Below are 19,182 nucleotides of genomic sequence, written 5' to 3'. Positions count from 1 at the left end.
GTTCTAGGCACTTTAACTGTGTTAACTCATTTAGTCTTCCCCCAAAATACTGAGAAAGGTACTATTATTGTTGTCATTACACAGCTAAGCTGAGGAACAGAGAGTTGATTTTAGAGTATTCCTGTTCATGTTTCTAACTCCAGCTAATGGATTTCTTAGTGCACAATTGTTAGGTGGCAGGATTATGTTGTAATCTCCCTCTGGTGTCCTACTTTCAGTCCCTGCCATGGGTCCTAGCCTATCGATTTCAAAACCTATGCTGAATCAATTGTTTTAAGACTCAACACTGCCTTTAACCCTTGGCAGCCATAACATTCATTACTCAAATTTAATAAAAAGGTAGGATATTAGCATATCTCTTAACATTCACTCACAAAATTAATTAAGCATGTTTCACTTCAAACAGCACTGATTGATCGCTTCACTCATTGTTCATCAACTATTCATTGAGTGGTAAAACCCAGAATGTGGGAGTCAAGATCTCACTTTAAATCAGGTTTCTGCCATTTACCAGTTATGTGATCTGAGCCAGGCTCCTCTAGCCCAAAGAGTCTTTGGAATCAGACATACCCCAATTCTTAAAATTAATTGCAGGGCCTTGGATAAAGGACTTGAACTTCTCTGAGTTCAGTTTCTTTATCTTTAAAAAAAATTGCTGGAGAAGAAGCTGAGTACTTGGCATTGGGCCGAGCACAGAATGTACACATTACATTGCACAAATTAATATATAATTTTCAGGGAGGAAGTTGTGTGTCAAGAGAGCTTTCAGGGAGAAAGTTGTTGTGTCAAGGTAGACGCAAGCTGGTTCCCAAGGAAAGGCAGGGGTAGTGTGACCGGGGTTCCACGATCCATTCCACGCCCTGCCTGCCATGTAGTCTTTTGAAGGATCAGGGCCGGAAATGAGTGAGCACTGGGGAAGACATGGGTGAGAAGGACACTGCTCAGCGCTGCTCCTGCCGGGCCTACCTTCTCACCCCTTTTCAGCTACAAAATAGCACATATTTCTTCCTCCCAAGCAGCTGTGTGGGACATTATGGATTGTGCAATCCAACTCAAATGTAAAGCAGCCCCCAAATCCTCAAAGATCATTCACAGGGATTTGGCAGATTGTGAGGTTTATCATCAGCTTGTACAGATGTGGCAATTATTGGTGCTGCTTATCTGAAGAGAGCCAGGTGTGTGGAAAGCCAGCCACAGACAGTCATATGTACAAATATAGAATGAGAAGTTTTGAGGGAAAAAAAGAAAGAAATGAGATAATGCTTCTTTCCCTCCCTTTCTTATTGCTTTCTGCTTTGGAAGACATTTAACTGATCAAAAAGTAAGCTTTCTGTCTCACTTTATAAATACACTGTATTCTGTGTATGTACATTTTACACAATAATTTCTTCTTAGTATTCGGTATTCTCTAGAAGAGATGTGTTTATTTTTCCCTTTGTTTCTTCTGGACCTTGGGTATAGAGGTTTGAGGTGACACATTCCTTGGTTTATGACTTTCACTATCAATTGACAAAGGCTCTGACTCAATGGACTGGTTCCCTTCTGTCTCCTTTTCCCACATGCACTTGCTTCCCTCCACCCACCGGCTATCATTCCAATAGCATTCAGAGAAATTCTTTTAGTTAGATATGTTCTTATAAAACATGGGCCTGCATTATTCATTTAATGAATATTCCTCCACTTATTATCTTTTATGTTACATGATAGAATTACTGTCGCATGATAGAAATTATATGATGGAAGTTTCTGTGTTCTTCATTACATTAATGCCTAGATATTTTATATCTTTCTATTTTTATGTAGGAATATAGTTTTTGATTGTTAGGAAGTATGGAATCTCATTTTTAATTATATTTTCAGTTTGTTGCTGGCTGTTTCATTTAGCTACTGCTACAATGACACTAGTAACAATCTAAGTAACAACAAGCTCAGTGACTAGAATATGGATTTAATTTTTATTTTTGATTGTAGTTCAAATTACATTTCGCTGGTTTTTTAGCTATTAATCCAGTAATGTGGTGTAACAGGCCAATCCAAAACTCCGTGTTTCACGAAAGTAAGCGTGTCTGTTTCTCTCTCGTGTCCCCAGGTTGGTTGGTTAGGGCTCTGCAGCTCAGGACTAAGAGCATCTGGCCTTGGCTCTGGGCTACAGGTTGGCTACAGGTCTACTCTACATGACTTTTCCTTCTCTTTGGAACAGGAGCTACCCAAGGAATATTCTTCTGATGACTAGCTGGAGTGCAAGGAACCAAACTGAACCATTCAATCAGGTTGAAAACTTTTGTTCTCCTTCAGTCTACTAACAGGCTTTCAGCAAAGCAAGTCACATAGCCAAAGCCAACATCATTTTGGAAGAAGTACCCTGTGCCATAATGGGGCTGGAGGATGCCAGTGCCTCATTATATGATAGAGGGTGTGGATATATAATTCTGATATATAATCCCTCTTGATGTAGATAAATTCTATTGATTTTTGTGAGGTTTTTTTTAAAATCCTTACTAAATTCTCTTCCCATTATTAGTTATGGAAACTTGTGGGTTTTCAAAGGCAGGTAATCATATGGTTTGTATGTAATGAAAGTTTAATGTCCTCCCTTTCAGTGCTTTTAACTCTTCTTTCTTTCTTTTACTATCCTGTTATCCAGGATCTACTCTGTTGAGGAGCAGTGGTGATAGCAGGCAACTCTGTCATATTCCTTATCTTAGAAGGAATAAATGATTTTCTATAAAGTATAATGTTTACTGTAGGTTTTTTATATTTAATCTCATCAACTTAAGGAAGACCCTCTCCATTCTTAGTTTTCTGAGTTTTAATCATAGTTCTTGAATTTTAGCAGTATATTCTATGCATTGATTGACATGGGATTTTTTCTCACATGGTTGTTAATACAGTGAATTACATTGGTAGTATTTCTGATTATCTTCATTTAATTCCTATTGGAAATGTATCATTTTTTAAAATAACCTGAAAGATTGAGTTAATATTTTAATGATTGTTTTGTGTATATTTTAATTGAGTATAATTGATACACAATGTTACATTAGTTTCAGGTGAGCAACTTAGTGGTTTGACAAGTTGATATGTTATGCTATGTTCACCACATAGCTACCATCTGTCTCATTATGTTGCCATTAGAATTATTGACTGTATTCCTTATGCTCTGCTTTCTATTCCCATGATTTATTCCATAATTAGAGGCCTGTATCTCTTTCCTCATCTCCTATTTCCCCCAAGTCCCTCACTTCTCTGTATTTATAGTTCTGATTCTACCTTTTTCCATTTTTTTTCAGATTCCACTTAAGAGTGGAAGTGTATGGTATTTGTCTCTGATTTATTTCACTTAGCATAATACTAGATCCATCCATGTTGTCTCAAATGACATGCTCTCATACTTTTTATGGCTGTGTAATATTCCAGTGTGTGTGTGTGTGTGTGTGTGTGTTTACATCACATTTTCCTTATCCATTTGTCTATTAATGGTCATTTAGGTTGCTTCCATGTCTTCACTATTGTAATTAATAGTGCAATAAACATAGGGGTGCATATATATTTTTGAGTTAGTGTTTTCATTTTCCCTAGGTAAATACCCAATAGTAGAATCTTTGGATCATGTGTTATTTCTATGTTTAATTTTTTGAGGAACTTCCATACTGTTTTCCACAGTGGCTGGTCCAGTGTACCTTCCCACCAACAGTGCAAAGGGGTTTGTTTTTCTCCACATCTTCACCAATACTTCTTGTTTCTTTTTTTTCTTTTAGCCATCTAACAGGTGTGAGGTGATAACCCATTGTGGCTTTGATTTGCATTTCCTTGATGATGAGTGATGTTGAGCATCTTTTCATGTATCTGTTGGTTACCTGTATGTCCTCTTGGGAAAAATGTCTAATTCAGGTCCTTTGCCCATTTTTTAATGATTTTTGGCAGGTGCTGAGTTATAGAAGTTCTTTATATATGGATATTAATCCTTTATCAGGTATATTCTTTTCAAATATCTACTTCCATTCAGAAGGTTGTCTATTTTGTTGATGGTTTCCTTTGCTGGGCAAAAGCTTTTTATTTTGATGTAGTCCCAATAGGTTGATTTTTGTCTTTGTTTCCTTTGCCTTAGGAGACATATTTAGAAAAATGTTGCTATGTTTTATGTCAGAGAAATTACTGCCTATGTTCTCTTCTAAGATTTTTATGTTTTCAGATTTCATGTTTTTTATGTTTTCAGACCTCATGTTTAGCTCTTTAATCCATTTTGAGTTTATTTTTGTGTACGGTGTAAGAAAGTGGACCAGTTTCATTCTTTTACATGTAAGCGGTCCAGTTTTCACAGCACCATTTGCTGAAAAGTCTGTCTTTTCCTATTATCTATTCTTGTTTCCTTTGTCATAGAGTATATGACCATATAAACGTGAGTTTATTTCTAGGGACTTTATTCTATTTATTTGATATATGTGTCTATTTTTGTGTCAGTATCACATACTACATGATTACTACCGCTTTGTAGTATATCTTGAAATCTGGAATGGTGACACCTCCAGCTTTGTTCTTCTTTGTCAGGACTTCTTTGGTTAGTTGGGGTCTTCTGTGGGTCCATAGACATTTCAGTATTATTTGGTCTAGATCTGTGGGAAATGCTCTTGGTATTTTGATAGGGATTGCACTGAATCTGTAGATTGCTTTGTGTGATATGGACATTTTGTTAATTTCAATTCTTCCAGTCCACGAGTATGGAATATCTTGCCTTTTGTTGGTATTGTCTTCAATTTCTTCCGTCAGTGTTTTATAGTTTTCAGAGTATAGGTCTTTCACCTCTTTGGGTAAGACTATTCCTAGGTCATCAATGTTCATAAGTGAAATTAACCTTTATCTTCTGTTACTTTTATTGTTTTTATCCCATTGTATAAGTTATGCTAGTCTGATAAAATGAACTACATAGGCTTTCACTCTTACTTTTTTTCTGAAATAAATTTTTACAAAACAGGACTAAGTCTTCCTTACAAGTTTGATAGAAAGTACCTACAAAACCATCTGGGACTGAAGCTTCCTGGGAGCAGAGATTTTTTATTACCATTTCAGTGTCTTTGGACTTTGCTCTGTCCTCTTCCTTCTCTTCTTTCTCCTGCTTTTGCTATAACCTCATGTCAGCTTTACTTAAATTATAAAGACCAATTCTTCTTTACAGCAATGTTTACTTATGTTTCTTTTAAGAGAGGGAATGGGGAGGGGCAGATAGAGAGAGAGAATCTTAAGCAGGCTTCACACCCAGTGAAAAGAGCCCAATGCTGGGCTTGATCTCATAACCCTGAGATCATGACCGGAACTGAAATCAAGAGCTGGATGCTTAACTGAACTGACTGAGCCAACCAGATGCCCCAACTTTTACTAATTCTTCTGACCAGCAAATAAACCTCCTAGAGAAATATGCTCTACACTTGCCTTTGCTAATGTTAATTAGCTACTGGAGAACCTCCTATGCCACTTTTGGCATGTTGACAATTTTCTACAAATTGACCCATTTCATTTAACTTTGAAATGTATCCATTTCATCTGAGTATCACATTGATTAGGTAGTTATTCAGAATACTCTCACCATTTTTAATTTGTATTGTGTCTGTGGTTGTTTCTGCCTTTTCATTCTGTATTTTACCTTATAATTTTCTTTATCAGTTTTGCCAAAGGTCGATCTTAATAAACTTTCAGTGAGCCAGCATTTGTTTATATTAGCATATGTTTTTATTTTAGCCTATATATTTATTTTCTTTGTTTCCTTATGTTTGTACTGCCTCTTCACAACTTCTTGAGTTGATTTACTTGTTTTAACTTTTATTTCCTGATATATTTAAATGCTGTAGTGTATTTAAATGTAGATAGAGTTTTAATTTGAATCCAACATACTTAGAAAGGTATGATGGATACTGTCATTTGATTTTATGTATTTTGTAATTTTCCTTATGTTCTTTTTGAACTCAGGAGGTACTTAGTAAACAATTTTGTATATTGCATGGTTTTATTAATCCTATATTTCTTTGACATTCAAACTTATTAAATAAAGAAATGAGGGTGTAAGGTGCATACAGGGCAGATGAAAATGTGGTAGAAAAATGGGTAGTAGTTCCTTGTAAGGTTGATGAGTTGAAGAAACTTGGAAATTGGGCTGACTGGAAAGAGTGAAATTTATGGCTTGGTTTGGAAATAGGATGCTTATAACTGAAATTAGAGTGGTTGTAGTTATCAATGATGACAAGATCTAGAGAATACTGCCAGCAGTGAGCATAGAGGTGGAGGGAGGACACCCTCCTTATCCGAAGAGAAGCAGTCTTGGTTCTGGAAGGCCAACTGTCATAAATATCCTCCAGGTGCATATTGCAGCGGTAATGTTGAATAAAAGGGAAGGGTCTGGGAGCTAAAGCTTCAAGGCATGACAGGGGTGGGAGATGACTACAGCAAAACGAGATAAAGGGTTGACCTGAGAGTCGAAGCTGAAAGTATTTGAGGAATGGAAAGAGACCGGTAACTAGAAGCAACAATGAAATGTTAGGAAGACAGCTACAGTATCTCCACATATAGAAGTAAGAGGGGTATGAGAAAGAAGAGAACCACCAGTGAAAAAGCTTTGGGACAGTGTCCTCAAAGGAGACCCAGATTTTAATTAAAGCCTGAAGGTGAAGGAAAGGTATAGCTAAAAGGTCAAGGATAAGAATGATTTGCTGATGACTGATTGTGACATCTTCAGGGCCCAGGGGAAGGGCTTCAGGACTTTAGGAAATGGTAGGAAATGGGTCAGAGCTTAAGGAGATATAAACTATGGGAGATGTGGAATAAACTGAGAGTCCTAGGATTCTTCTAGTGACCAACATAAATAAGATACAAGTCATAAGGATATCAGTCTCTAAGTTCTTTAGACAAGGTATCTTTAGACAAGATATAATGGGGGAAGGCTTAGAATAAGCCTTTATAAGGCTAGGATAGCCTTATAAAGGTGGAGAAGTCTGTAAAAAACATTAACAGTTGTATTCAAGGGCTCCTTCAGATTGCTAATGTCCTTTTCATGCATACTTAAAGTTTTTGTTCTTTTTCAATAATTTTGTTTCAGGCATCACATAGTGTTCAATTACTGTTGTTTACATATGAGTTATTCATATTAGACAAGGGCCAAAGTTCATGTCCCTCCTGGTGTGTTTTGGGAGAAGAGTTCAGGCTATGAGTCCCAGGCCAAGGGCAATTCAACCTGTCACACCCCAACCAGAAATTTCCTTGTCATGGATTCAGCCTTAAACCCTAAATAGAAGCAACAGCATTGGCAAAGCACTCTCCTTTGGCTCTAATCCACCAGCCCTCGGGATCCGGAGGGAGAAAAGTCGAAGAATGGCTTTGGGCTTCCTCTGGTTACATGGTCCTCATGCCCTGTTTCCTCTGTCTGGAATGCTCCCCTTCCTTCTCCCAGTTACCTCCAGCTCAAGGGTCCCATTCCCGAGAAACCCTCCTTTCCTTGCCAGTCTACACCTCCTTGTTTTATGTTCTCCTAGAATCTTGTTCCTTTCCTTCAGAGCATTTACCTCCGTTTGTAATTACATACTCATTACCCTGATTATTTGATCTATGATGGTGTTCCCACAAGCCTGTAAACTTCATGAGAGCAGAAATGGTTTCTCTTTATCATATAATCTCTAGCATTGGTGCCGGTATACAGGAAATGAATGAATGAATAAATTACACAAAAGAAGAACAGATGATGTGGAGGACAGTTTATATTGGAGACAAACAGTTGAAAATCTTTTAAACAAGGAGGGGGGTGGTCTTGATAATTTATTAGAATTACCACTGCCTGTGCTAGGTGGCAATCTAAGATAAAGCACTCAAAATTTCCTTTCAGTTGTTATCTATAATTTTTGCTTTTATATCAACTTTCTAATCTGATACTTCAGAGTAGAAAAATCCAAACAAATATTTTCAAAACTGTTATAGATAAATTGAGCTATAACATATATACATGTATATGTATATATATGTGTGTATATCTAATTTCAAACTTTCTTATGGAAAAATCACAGGGTTTCAAACTCAGCAAAAATATTTTGGGAACTGCTGAATTAACTACATTGATATGATTGATTACAGATGGTGACATGGACAAATGCAAGGCATAGTATTTCAAGGTTAAGTACTTCTGTGTTTCAATTAAATTGTGGATCAAAAGAGCAGAACATCTTCCTTTGAATTCTCTGAAGTATCAAGTCTCATCTAACCTAAACAGCTTCTTCTATGAGGCAGTCTTGCTAAAAGAATGCTTTCAGGGGTCAAGGTAAGTGGTTTATGATGAGATAGAAGTGAAAATATGAAATACATTGATTAGTCTGTAATGTATCATGATTAATTCTATTTAAACTGATTCCTTAACTGGGTCAGTGCTATAGTTTTCATACAAACCCACTTTGGCTTTACACACAAACCTCTCCCATCCCCTTTCACTCTCCCAATCTGACATTCTGGAATGCCTTTTTTTTAGTTTGTTGATAATGTTGTATTGCCAACTAAATGGCACTTTTGTCCATTCTGTCAGGGTCCAATCAACACGGTTTGCCTGATATTTAGGGATCATAATAGTATGTTAAGAGTGAATAATTTTAACATTTTAATTGTTTATTCCTCCAGTTGTGAGCCCCTGAAAATTTGGGCTTGAAGAAGTAGCTTTGGTTGATTTGCATTTCTTTTAGTTGAGATCATTAGTACACTGAAATGTTGAAATGTCACTTCTGACATTTTCCTTTGCAATCAAAGTCATCTTATTGTACATTTGTAATTTTTTTCAAAAGAAAATAATTATGAAGTGAACACTCTTGTCATTGTTTCCCCATTAGGAAATATTCATTATTATATAGCAGCTTCAGCAAAATCAACTGGCATATCAAATGTATATATACACACACACACACACACACACACATACATACACACATATATATCATATATTATGTAATATAGTAACATAAACCCTTAATGTTATCATACCCTCTTAATACCTTTTCAGAGAAAGTTTAAATGAAAATTTTATGTGGTTCAGTTTATAGAACTCTAAAGTCCTTTCAAAACAGTCTGTAGCCTGAGGAAAGGAGTTCATCCATTTCTAGACATATTCCACAGTCAGTAGTAAGGTATACACATACACATATATAATCACACACACACACATATGCAAAGAAAGAATAAAATACAAATAAAAAAGTACAGAGTACAATTAAAGACATAATTAAGCAAATATCTAGGGAAAATAATCATTCAAATTTGATAAAGGATTAATATATTTATATTAATTCATGAGAAAAATACCAAGATGTTAATAAAAAAATAGTGAGGAGATGGGACAAAGAACCTGAGCAGAAGTTCAAGAAAGTGATACATACAAGAAAGAAAAGATTCACCTTCATTAATAGCCAAGGGAATGCAAATTATGGTACCAAGAAAGCATTTCTCTACCAACAATAAAGATGTACAATTTTTTTTAAAGGTAAGAAGTTCAGGTTAAAATGATCCACTCAGTTTAAACTTGAAGGTACTGTTCCAAAGCCAGAGCAGTGTTAGATTAAATCTAAGAAGAGGAAGATATACCAGGATTCAAAAAGGAGAGAAACCCTGGCAATTCTGGAAACAATACAAAAAATTTAAAAAGTCCTAACAAATCACTATAAACTTTATGCTAATATATCCTTTAAAGGGATAGACAATTTTCCAATAAAATTAAAAGGCACAAAATTAATGTGGGAAGAAATAAAAAACCCAGAACAATAACCATTAAATATATTTAGTCATCAGTTGAAAGCCCATCTCTAATAAAAATTTACATATATATGAAAACTTACATGGCCAAATGAGAAAATGATGAACTATTCAATGACTGGGACTTGGTAATTGGTTATTTATATGGAAAGATAATGTTCTTACCTTATTTCATACACAGAAGTCAGTTCCAGTTGGAATGAGGACCAACTTGAAGAAAAAAAAATTTTAATATTTTTAGGACAATATATATAAAAATTTCTTTATAAACTTATGTTAGGAAATTATGTTTTAATCATGATCCAAAAGCTTGAATGATTAAAAATAAAACTGGATACATTACAATTATTATAAAGAAAGCAAAATGGCAATCTTGGAGAGAAGTTAGATACTTAAACTGACCAATATATTGTATCTGAAATATGGAAAGTATTCTTCAGTTCAGACTTCTATTACTGGCAGTAAGGCAAACCAGAGACACTGAAAACCTCCTGCTGTAAACACATAAAAGTGTTTGAAAAATCCATACTTTCACATGAATAAACAACTTTGTGAGATAAAAAATGTGCCAGTGCCAGGATCAAAACAAGAATAAAACTGCAAAAAGATAAGAAGGCTCTAAAACTTTTGGATATATTAGTCTAGAGCAAAGCATTCTGGGGTCAAAACTTTGAATTATTCTTAGTGCCTAGATAAATTAATGGAGCGTAGAGACTGATCTCCAGGAGCCTTACGGAAAACATCTTGCATGTAGGTGGGCCAAGAGACGCTCCACCTTCAATGAAGTAGTGAGCTAAAACAGAAAACTACAAGAAAAATTGCCTCTCTCATCCTTCACTCTAGGTAGCAATTAAGAAAAGTCTTCAGGGCACCTGGTGGCTCAATCAGTTAAGTGCCCTCAGCTCAGGTCATGATCCAAGGGTCCCTAGGACAGAGCCCTGAATCAGGCTCCTTGCTCAGTGGGAACCCTGCTTTTCCCTCTCCCTCTGCTGCTCCCCCTGCTTGTGCTCTCTCTGTCCCTCTCTCCCTCACATCAAATAAATAATTTAGAAAATTGAAAGTCTTCCAATCAATTAATTACAGGACCACTGGCTTACTTTGTATGGGTTTAATGCCTGAATCAGTATAATCTGCATAATTTAAATACATGAATCAAAAAACATCAAGCATATCTAGCTCTTTAGTACATAGTAAAAACAAATGTAGTTTGTGGAGGAAGTGTTATTCAATTCACTTTTCAAAAAATTCTTGCAAAATACCAACTCCCAAAGTACTCTTGCAGTGTTGAAATTATCAGTTATAACATGCAAAATAATTATGCTTTATACATTTAACAAAAGAAGGAAATAAAAATATGAGCAAGAAAAGTTTACAAAAATAAGCAGAATTTATAAAAAGAACCTAAAAAATGTCCTAAAAATAAAAATATATAGTTAAGCCAAAAACATAGATGATGGGTTAAGTATAACTGCAGTATAACAAAATTAGTGAACCATACCATCCCACGAAATTTGTCAGAATTCAGCAAAGTTAAAATAAGGGAAATATGAGGGCGCCTGGGTGGCTCAGTGGGTTAGGCCGCTGCCTTCGGCTCGGGTCGTGATCTCAGGGTCCTGGGATTGAGTCCCGCATCGGGCTCTCTGCTCAGCAGGGAGCCTGCTTCCTCCTCTCTCTCTCTGCCTGCCTCTCTGCCTACTTGTGATCTCTCTGTGTCAAATAAATAAATAAATAAATCTTTTTTAAAAAAAAGGGAAATATGAAAGAATGATTTATGAACATGGAAGAGAAAGAGTTGAAAGAGGAAATATGTAAAAGAAAAATGGTGGAAATTTTATTCAGAACTGATAAAGGCAAGGATCCTTAGATTCAAGAAGCCCTAAGAATTCAAACAGGAGGTATAAATAAAAATTCACATCTGGAAATATCATAGTGAAAGTACAATACATCAAAAATAGTGTCACTCTAAAGAAGACAGAAAAGTTTTTTTTTTTCTTTTTTAATTTTTTTAAGAGAGAGCACACAGAGAGAAAGGGAGAAGCAAACTCCCTGCTGAGCAGGAACCCCCCCCCCATGGGGGACTTGATGCAGGGCTTGATTCTAGGACCCCAGGATCATGACCCAAGCCAAAGGCAGATGCTTAATGGACTGAGCCACCCAGACACCCTCAGAAAAGAGTTATCTTAAAAAAAAAAAAAAAAAAAATCCCAATTAGATTGGCAGCTGATTTCCCAGTAGCAAAGATGGAAGACAGAAAGCACTGGAATGATATGTTTAAATAAAAAACCCAGAATTCAAAGCTTAGCAACTCTATATTTTAATAGTAAGTAAAATATCAAAACATTTTCAAGGATATGAAAAACATAACCTGTTAATGATCAAAATATAGACCTAAATGATTTCTTCTATTTCAGAAGAAATTTCTAAGAACAAAGAAAATATTAAACACGTGGATAAATCTAAACAAATAAAAATGAATATATAAGGCAACAATAGTAACATTGAATTAATCATACCATTAAAAATAAAAATATTAAATATTCTATTAAATCAGGAAGGAAGTAATTGCACTAAAGTATTCTAGTTAAATACACTAATTTTTTAGTCTTCATCAACTATAGATGTCAACATTTCTACTGCGAGATTAAAAGAAAAAAGAGGCAATACCTTTAAATGTGGAAGCTAGTAGGATGAGAGAAATAAAAATATCCTTTATTTAAATAAGAATTAAATATCTATTAAAGCCCCTGAGTTGATGGTATTTCTTTTTTAAATAAAAGCAGCTTGAGCTGAGACAACTGACAATAACAATATTTCTGAGGACTTGGAGCATCTGGAAACTCATATTGCTAGTGGCATATGCAAGGGTGCAACCACCTTGGAATCCTGTTTAACAGATTCTTGTAAAATTAAATAAGATAACCTGGGAATTCCACATCTAAATATTGATCCAATGGGAATCAAGAATATTCATAGAAGCCCTATTGACAGTAACCTAAAACTTGAAACAGTTTAAATATTGATCAACAGGAAAATGGATAATTATAAGAACTCAGTCATTATAAGTAGAATTTTTAAAACTACAGCTATGCCCAACTAAATGGATGAATGTCAAAAACATTCAGAAGCCTATTCAGATTATTTATCTCTCTAGAAATAGCTACATATGTGTAAAATGGTACAGATTACAGACCTATAGGTACAGACCTATTATGTCTGATGAATGTAAGTACTGACCTCCATGTAATTCCAACACATGCAGATGCTTAATTCACATGCTTTGAGAGAATGAGTTCTGTCAAATGTTGAATTCACACACAAAGTACCCACTGCATTATTGCTGTCTAATATTGCTAGGCAGTAATTAAGATCCTATCTCCTTCTGATGCTTACTAATTTTTAATAATAAATTCCAAACTCTGGGGGTGAGGTTGACAGTGAAATCACCAAACTATTATTTTTGGAGGAGGACATTTGCCTATTTCCAATGCTCTGGCATCTCTCCCATTCTCTATTTGAAGTAACAAGAGCTTGGACTAAGATGGTAACTATGAACCTGGAAAGGAAGAAATGGCTATGAACAGTCCTGCATGAGCAGGAGGAAGAAGAAAAGGCATGAAGGACACACAGATGGTTGCAAAGTATGGAGCCTGACAGCTTTCTGGGATCGGGAGACTGATCTATTTATTTGACAGAAACCTGCTGATAGCTTTGGCCTAGGGAGACAAAGGGATGTTATTCCAAGCAGAAGCCAGAGGAGCAGCATGAACATCAGTGACTCAGCCCTGAAAGAACTGGCCAGGAAACACTGAGGCCTTAGAGCTGAGATTGGTCACGTCCCTCTCTTTTATGTGTTGCCCAGACTCTCCTCTGCTTCTCCAAAGCTTTCATCTAGCTGAGTGCTACTCAACCTTTCTGGGTCAGCCAAATATTTGTGGAGAGCTTTACAGTCCATGAAGTCCTTTTACATACATTGTCTTATCAACCCTATGCAATGGAAAAGCATTCCCATTTTATCGTCAGGGAACCTGAATGGTAGTGAAGGGCAGAATTAGGAAGTGGGTAGGGGGACTGTGACCCTGTATTTACTCAGTGTCTACTATTCAACACTGTATCATGTTCTCTAAGAGATAGAAGCAGAAGACATGAACTTTTGACCCCAGGGGCCTGTCATCTTTGGAGGGAAACAAACAGAAAATACATCAGATTGAGTAGAGAATAAGGGTGTGCATCCCATAGCTAAATATTAGTAAGTATATAACAATATGTCGATATAGAGAGTCATGTAAAAATCTGACACATTAATTCCATTTGCAAGAAGAATCTTTTAAATATTTATTCTGGTTTAGTGGCCAAGGACACAGAATAATAGAGAACTAGAGCATTTGTGGAGATTTTACAGGACCTCTAGACTATTTATTTGACTATATAGGACCTCTATCTTGAGAAACTGAATTTCTTCACTAAAAAATTATAGGGAATTTTTAGGCTTATTGTCAAATAAAACAAAGCATATACATAAAAGGAAAGCTCCATAAATTCAACATGGTTGTAAAAAAAAAAGCATATAATAAAAATAATACATCTATTTTATACATTTTAGACTGTAATAGGAAGACAGAGTGTGTATGGCAGAAATATAATATAGAAGCTTCCTGTTATCGACTTTTTGTTTTAAAAATGAACTACTTAATAAAGCGGATGAAAATAAAAAGTGATTTCAAAAGGAGTAGTGTAGTTCTCCAAGGGGAAATCACTTTGACCCCGATTTAAAATAATTTACAGAATGTGGATCTTCTGTAAGGATCATGTTTTGCTTTTTAAGGATTAGTTTTTTCCAAGCAGGAGGTGGTTGGAATTTTTAGAGTCTAGTGTGTGGCAATAAAAGGAGGTGAGGTTTGAGATTCTTCTCAAATTTGTACTCTATCCCCACCTCAGTCCTCAACAAAGCTACAAAACTAAAAAAGGCTTTAGTTGCAAAGACTTTTTAAGCAAATTCCATGATGTTTATGAAAAAAACAATTTTTTTTCTATTTTGTCCTCAAAAAAATGAAAAACAACTTCCTGGGTTATTCCTACATCTTCCTTCAGCTTTTTGCCAGACAGGAGATGAGTGCTCTATTTCCGCTGACTAGCAGACTCTGAATTGAAAGAGCTGGAGTACAAACAAGAATAAAGGAGGTAAGGTTCTATTCAAAAAGGGCTCATGTTTGCAGATAATTTGATTTTATTCATTAAATGAAGCTATTATTTTCTTCTTCCCCAAAAGCTTTAATGCAGAGTATAGGAAACACACATGTCTAAGAAGCCTATCTCTGAGAAGAGAAGACAGAGTCATCAAAGACACCCAGTTGTGTGTGGGAGTCATCACTGGGAGTTGAATTATCAGGCCAAAAACAACTGGGTATGGCTCAGTTTCTGGAGCTGTTTCATGTCAGGGTTAACTCCCACTTCAAAGAAACCCAGCAGATGGGAAATGAAAGTTCAGGACATCTTCCTTTGAATCTGTTTTCAAAATGGCTCATGCAGTTTGTTGGCTGGTATCTTGGAAAGGCGCATTTCAAGGTTCATCATTACTATTTGCCTTTTATCAAGAGCCAATAATATGCACTGAAGATGCTCGTGTACGTATAAATTACGGTTCTTCCCTTATGAGCTTGGTGTTGATAACACTGCGATCCTTTTGGTCCAGTAAGACCAGGTCCAAATCAAAGTTATTAGTAAGAGATGAGAAGACTTTCAAGGGAAGACAGAACACCAGGATCTGGATACAAGTTTCATGGAAGGGGAGCAAATGAGCATTTGAAGGAAAAAAGGAGAAAAACAAAGACACCCCCTCCTCCTTTCTGCTCCTGTTTAGTTGAATAGAAATAAGCCGATTGTCCCAACCAAATCATCTGTGCCTTCTTGGTAAAATAGATCTTCATCTTGCAAAGGAAAGGAATTCTTTCTGAGCTATATATGGACACATAGGTGGATTCTAGGCTTTACAGTTATTGCAGAGAATAACATAGTTATTGCATCATTTTGTCATTGTTTAAGTACATTAATAGTCCAAATATTCAAATAGAACTTTGGAGCTAAAGAATATATGCAATTTTAATGTCTATTAATATTGTCAAATTGTCCTTCATTGGAGTTGAGCTAATTTATTTACACTTTCTTCAGAAGTACAACGGGCCTCTTTCCCCACCATTTTATTATCAGAGTATGAGGTTGACTTTGGGATTTTGGTCTAGATAAAAAATTAATATATACTTCATTATAATTTTAATTCCCATCCTCTTATGAGTGATATTGGATCTCTTTTCACCAAACTTAAAGCCATCTGTTTTGGATGTCCATATTTTCTGTCTTTTGGGGGCAGCAATTAGTATTTTTCTTCATAGATTTTTAGAGTTCTTCAAATATGGAAACTAGCTTTTTTTCAGTAATATGGGTTGCAAGTATTATTTCTCAGGTTATCATTTGTTTCTGGTGTTTCCTCCCCTACACATTTTTATTTTTATGTATTTGAATTTGACAGTCTCTTCTTTTCTGACATTTGGATTTTGAATCAGAGGTAGGAAGCCTGTCTTCATTATAGGGTTATAAAGGAATTCTCAGATATTTCTAATACTCTCATTATGATGTCATTTGCAGTTATTCCTACTGTGTATTGTGATATATAGATCCAACTTAATTTTGTTCCATTTCTGGATCCATTGTCATTATTCACAATAGCCAAGATATGGAAACCTAAGTGTCAACAATGAATGGATTAAGAAAATATGGTGTATATGTCTGAATATACAATGGAATATTATTCAGCCACAAAGAAGAAGGAAATCGTGACATCTGCAACACCATGGGTGCATCTGGACAACATCATGCTAAGTGAAATAAGTCTGACATACTGTATGATCTTACTCATATGTGGAATCTAAAAAAAAGCTGGTCATAGAAACAGAGTAGGATGGTGGTTGGCAGGGGCTGGAAAATGGGGAAGTATTGGTCAAAGGTTATAAATTTTTAGTTTTAAGATGAATACATTTTGAGGATCTAATGTACAGCATGGTGACGATAGTTAATACTGTATTTCATACTTGAAATTTGCTAAGAGTAGACCTTTAGTTCTTACCACAAAAAAAATGGTAAATACATAAGGTACTGGAGGTGTTAATTAAATTGTGGCTAATTGTTTCACAATGTAGATCAAATCAAAATGTATACATTAAATATATATACAATTTGTTAATTATACCTCAATAAACCTGGGAAAAATCAATATAGTAATTACTTAAATGTATAAAGTAATATAGAGAGAAATGACAAGTATAGGATATCCAAACATGGTTTTTCTATTTTCCCAAATCTTCTATATCTTTAAATAGCATTTTGTAGTTATTTTCATATATATGTACATTATTTTTCTAAGGATTGCTTTTACAAACATATTACCTATACTTTCATTTGAAGCATATATATATATATATATATATATCTCAAATATACAAATATAGTGTTAAGTATATTCACATTGTTCTGCAATACATGTCTAGAACATTTTCACCTTGCAAAACTGGAATGCTATACCCACTATCTTCCATTTTGGTTGGATTTTATATTGTATATACCAACAGTTAATATCTGCATTTCATTTTATTTTCCATTTCACGAGCTTTCTAAATTTGACCACCTTTGACTTCTGTATATATCACATCTGCAAATAATAAGAGTTTTATCTCTTCCATGAAAATTTGTTTACTTCGAAATTTTTTCTCTTGTCTTTATCTTGGCTATTATCTCCAGTAAAATGTTAAATAATAGAGGTGATGGTGGACATCCTTATCTTGTTCCTGACTTTAGTGAAAAGTTCATGAAGATATATTTTGTCATGTTTACTGTATTTAGTTTAGTCTTATTCTACTGGGGTTTTTTTCAAAAATTCTATCATATAAGATGTTGATCTTTTAGTATTACAAGTAATTTCTTTTTAGATATATTTATTTGATGGATTATATTAATAGGTTTCTCATCACTAAGCCATCCTTACTTTCCTGTAATAATTCCTCATGTTCCTGGTATGTTATTCTTTTAATATGCTTAAGGAGTCTCCTTTTTGGATATTAGAATCTATATTCAAAATGATATTGACTTGTAAATTTGTTTTACACAGTCTGTATCAAACTTGGGGTCATTTTCCTTCCTCTTATATGTTCTAAAAGAGTTAAAATAGCATGGAATTAACTGCCTTTTAAAGGTTTAGTTGAGGGGCGCCTGGGTGGCTCAGTGGGTTAAAGCCTCTGCTTTCGGCTCAGGTCATGATCTCAGAGTCCTGGGATTGAGCCCCACATCGGGCTCTCTGCTCAGCAAGGAGCCTGCTTCCCCCTCTGCCTCTCTGCCTACTTGTGATCTCTGTCTGTCAAATAAAATCTAAAAATAAATAAATAAATAAATAAATAAATACAGTTTTAGTTGAACTACCCTATAAAACCTATAAAGTCATCTGAATCTGGTGCTTTAGGTGGGTTGCCCCATGAAACCACCCCCCCACCTTTTCCCCCTTGTTAAAATGAGTTTTTCAATTTTCTTCCTTTCCTAGAGTCAGCTTTAGTAATATATTGTCTTAGAAAATTTTCCACTTTACCCAACTTTTATTTCCATGTTTCCAGTGAAGACACGGAAGTTAAGGGACATGCACTGATAGAGTCAGGACTTCAGGCCAGATCTCTCCTCCTCCCATGCATTGTTTATATTACCAATGTTGTTTTAAAACACAGCATGCTGTGACCTATTTGGTACATGGGAGAGGTGACTGGGAGAGGGACGGGTTAGAGGATGGTGAGAAAAGAAGCCATCCCGGTAAGGCAGTTAGAAGGAGCACAAACAATACTGACAGTGAGCAGGGAAAGACGCAGCATTAACTGTGGTTTATACACATTCAATGAATAACAGAAGTAGAAACAGCTGAAAACAGATTCCTGAGGTCAAAAAGTATGGGCATGTTTGGAAACAGCATTGCAGATTAGAAAAGGAATTAATTAAAATTAATTTTGGTTTAAGTGTATTCATTAATAATAGGAAAATGAAAAGCTGGAAATAGTCTTTTCTACTTACAATTTCAACCATTTTTTTCCTTTTTTGAAAACTAAAAACAAATTAGAAACAAAAATTTAATTTGCAGGTTTCTTCAGTCATTTATATTTCTTTCTTTCTTTTTTTTTTTTTTAAGATTTTATTTATGTATTTGACAGAGAGCAGGAGAGAGAGCAAGAGAAAGCCAAAGCACAGGGAATGGCAGATGCAGGGCTCGATCCCAAGAGCCTGGGATCAGGACCTCAGGTGAAGGCAGATGCTTAACCAACAGCCACATAGATGCTCCCGTCACTTATATTTCTAATGGAAAGAGAGAAATAGGTACACTCAATAACAAACTTA

At 35.3% G+C, this 19,182-nt stretch overlaps 1 long non-coding RNA gene across 1 annotated transcript in view; it reads right to left on the bottom strand.

Annotated features, from left to right (window-relative positions):
* LOC106007134 overlaps positions 1 to 19,182 on the bottom strand; it is an 87,503-nt gene that overhangs the window by 32,559 nt on the left and 35,762 nt on the right. The window contains exon 2 of the long non-coding RNA XR_001181701.2: positions 9,931 to 9,975. This is a non-coding gene — a long non-coding RNA (uncharacterized LOC106007134). The remainder of the gene's footprint in view (positions 1 to 9,930; positions 9,976 to 19,182) is intronic.

Source organism: Mustela putorius, unplaced genomic scaffold, assembly GCF_011764305.1.
Source record: "Mustela putorius furo isolate JIRA1106 unplaced genomic scaffold, ASM1176430v1.1 tig00537227_pilon_pilon_pilon, whole genome shotgun sequence".
Lineage (NCBI taxonomy): Eukaryota > Metazoa > Chordata > Mammalia > Carnivora > Mustelidae > Mustela > Mustela putorius.
This window is presented reverse-complemented; position numbering and strand designations above follow the sequence as displayed.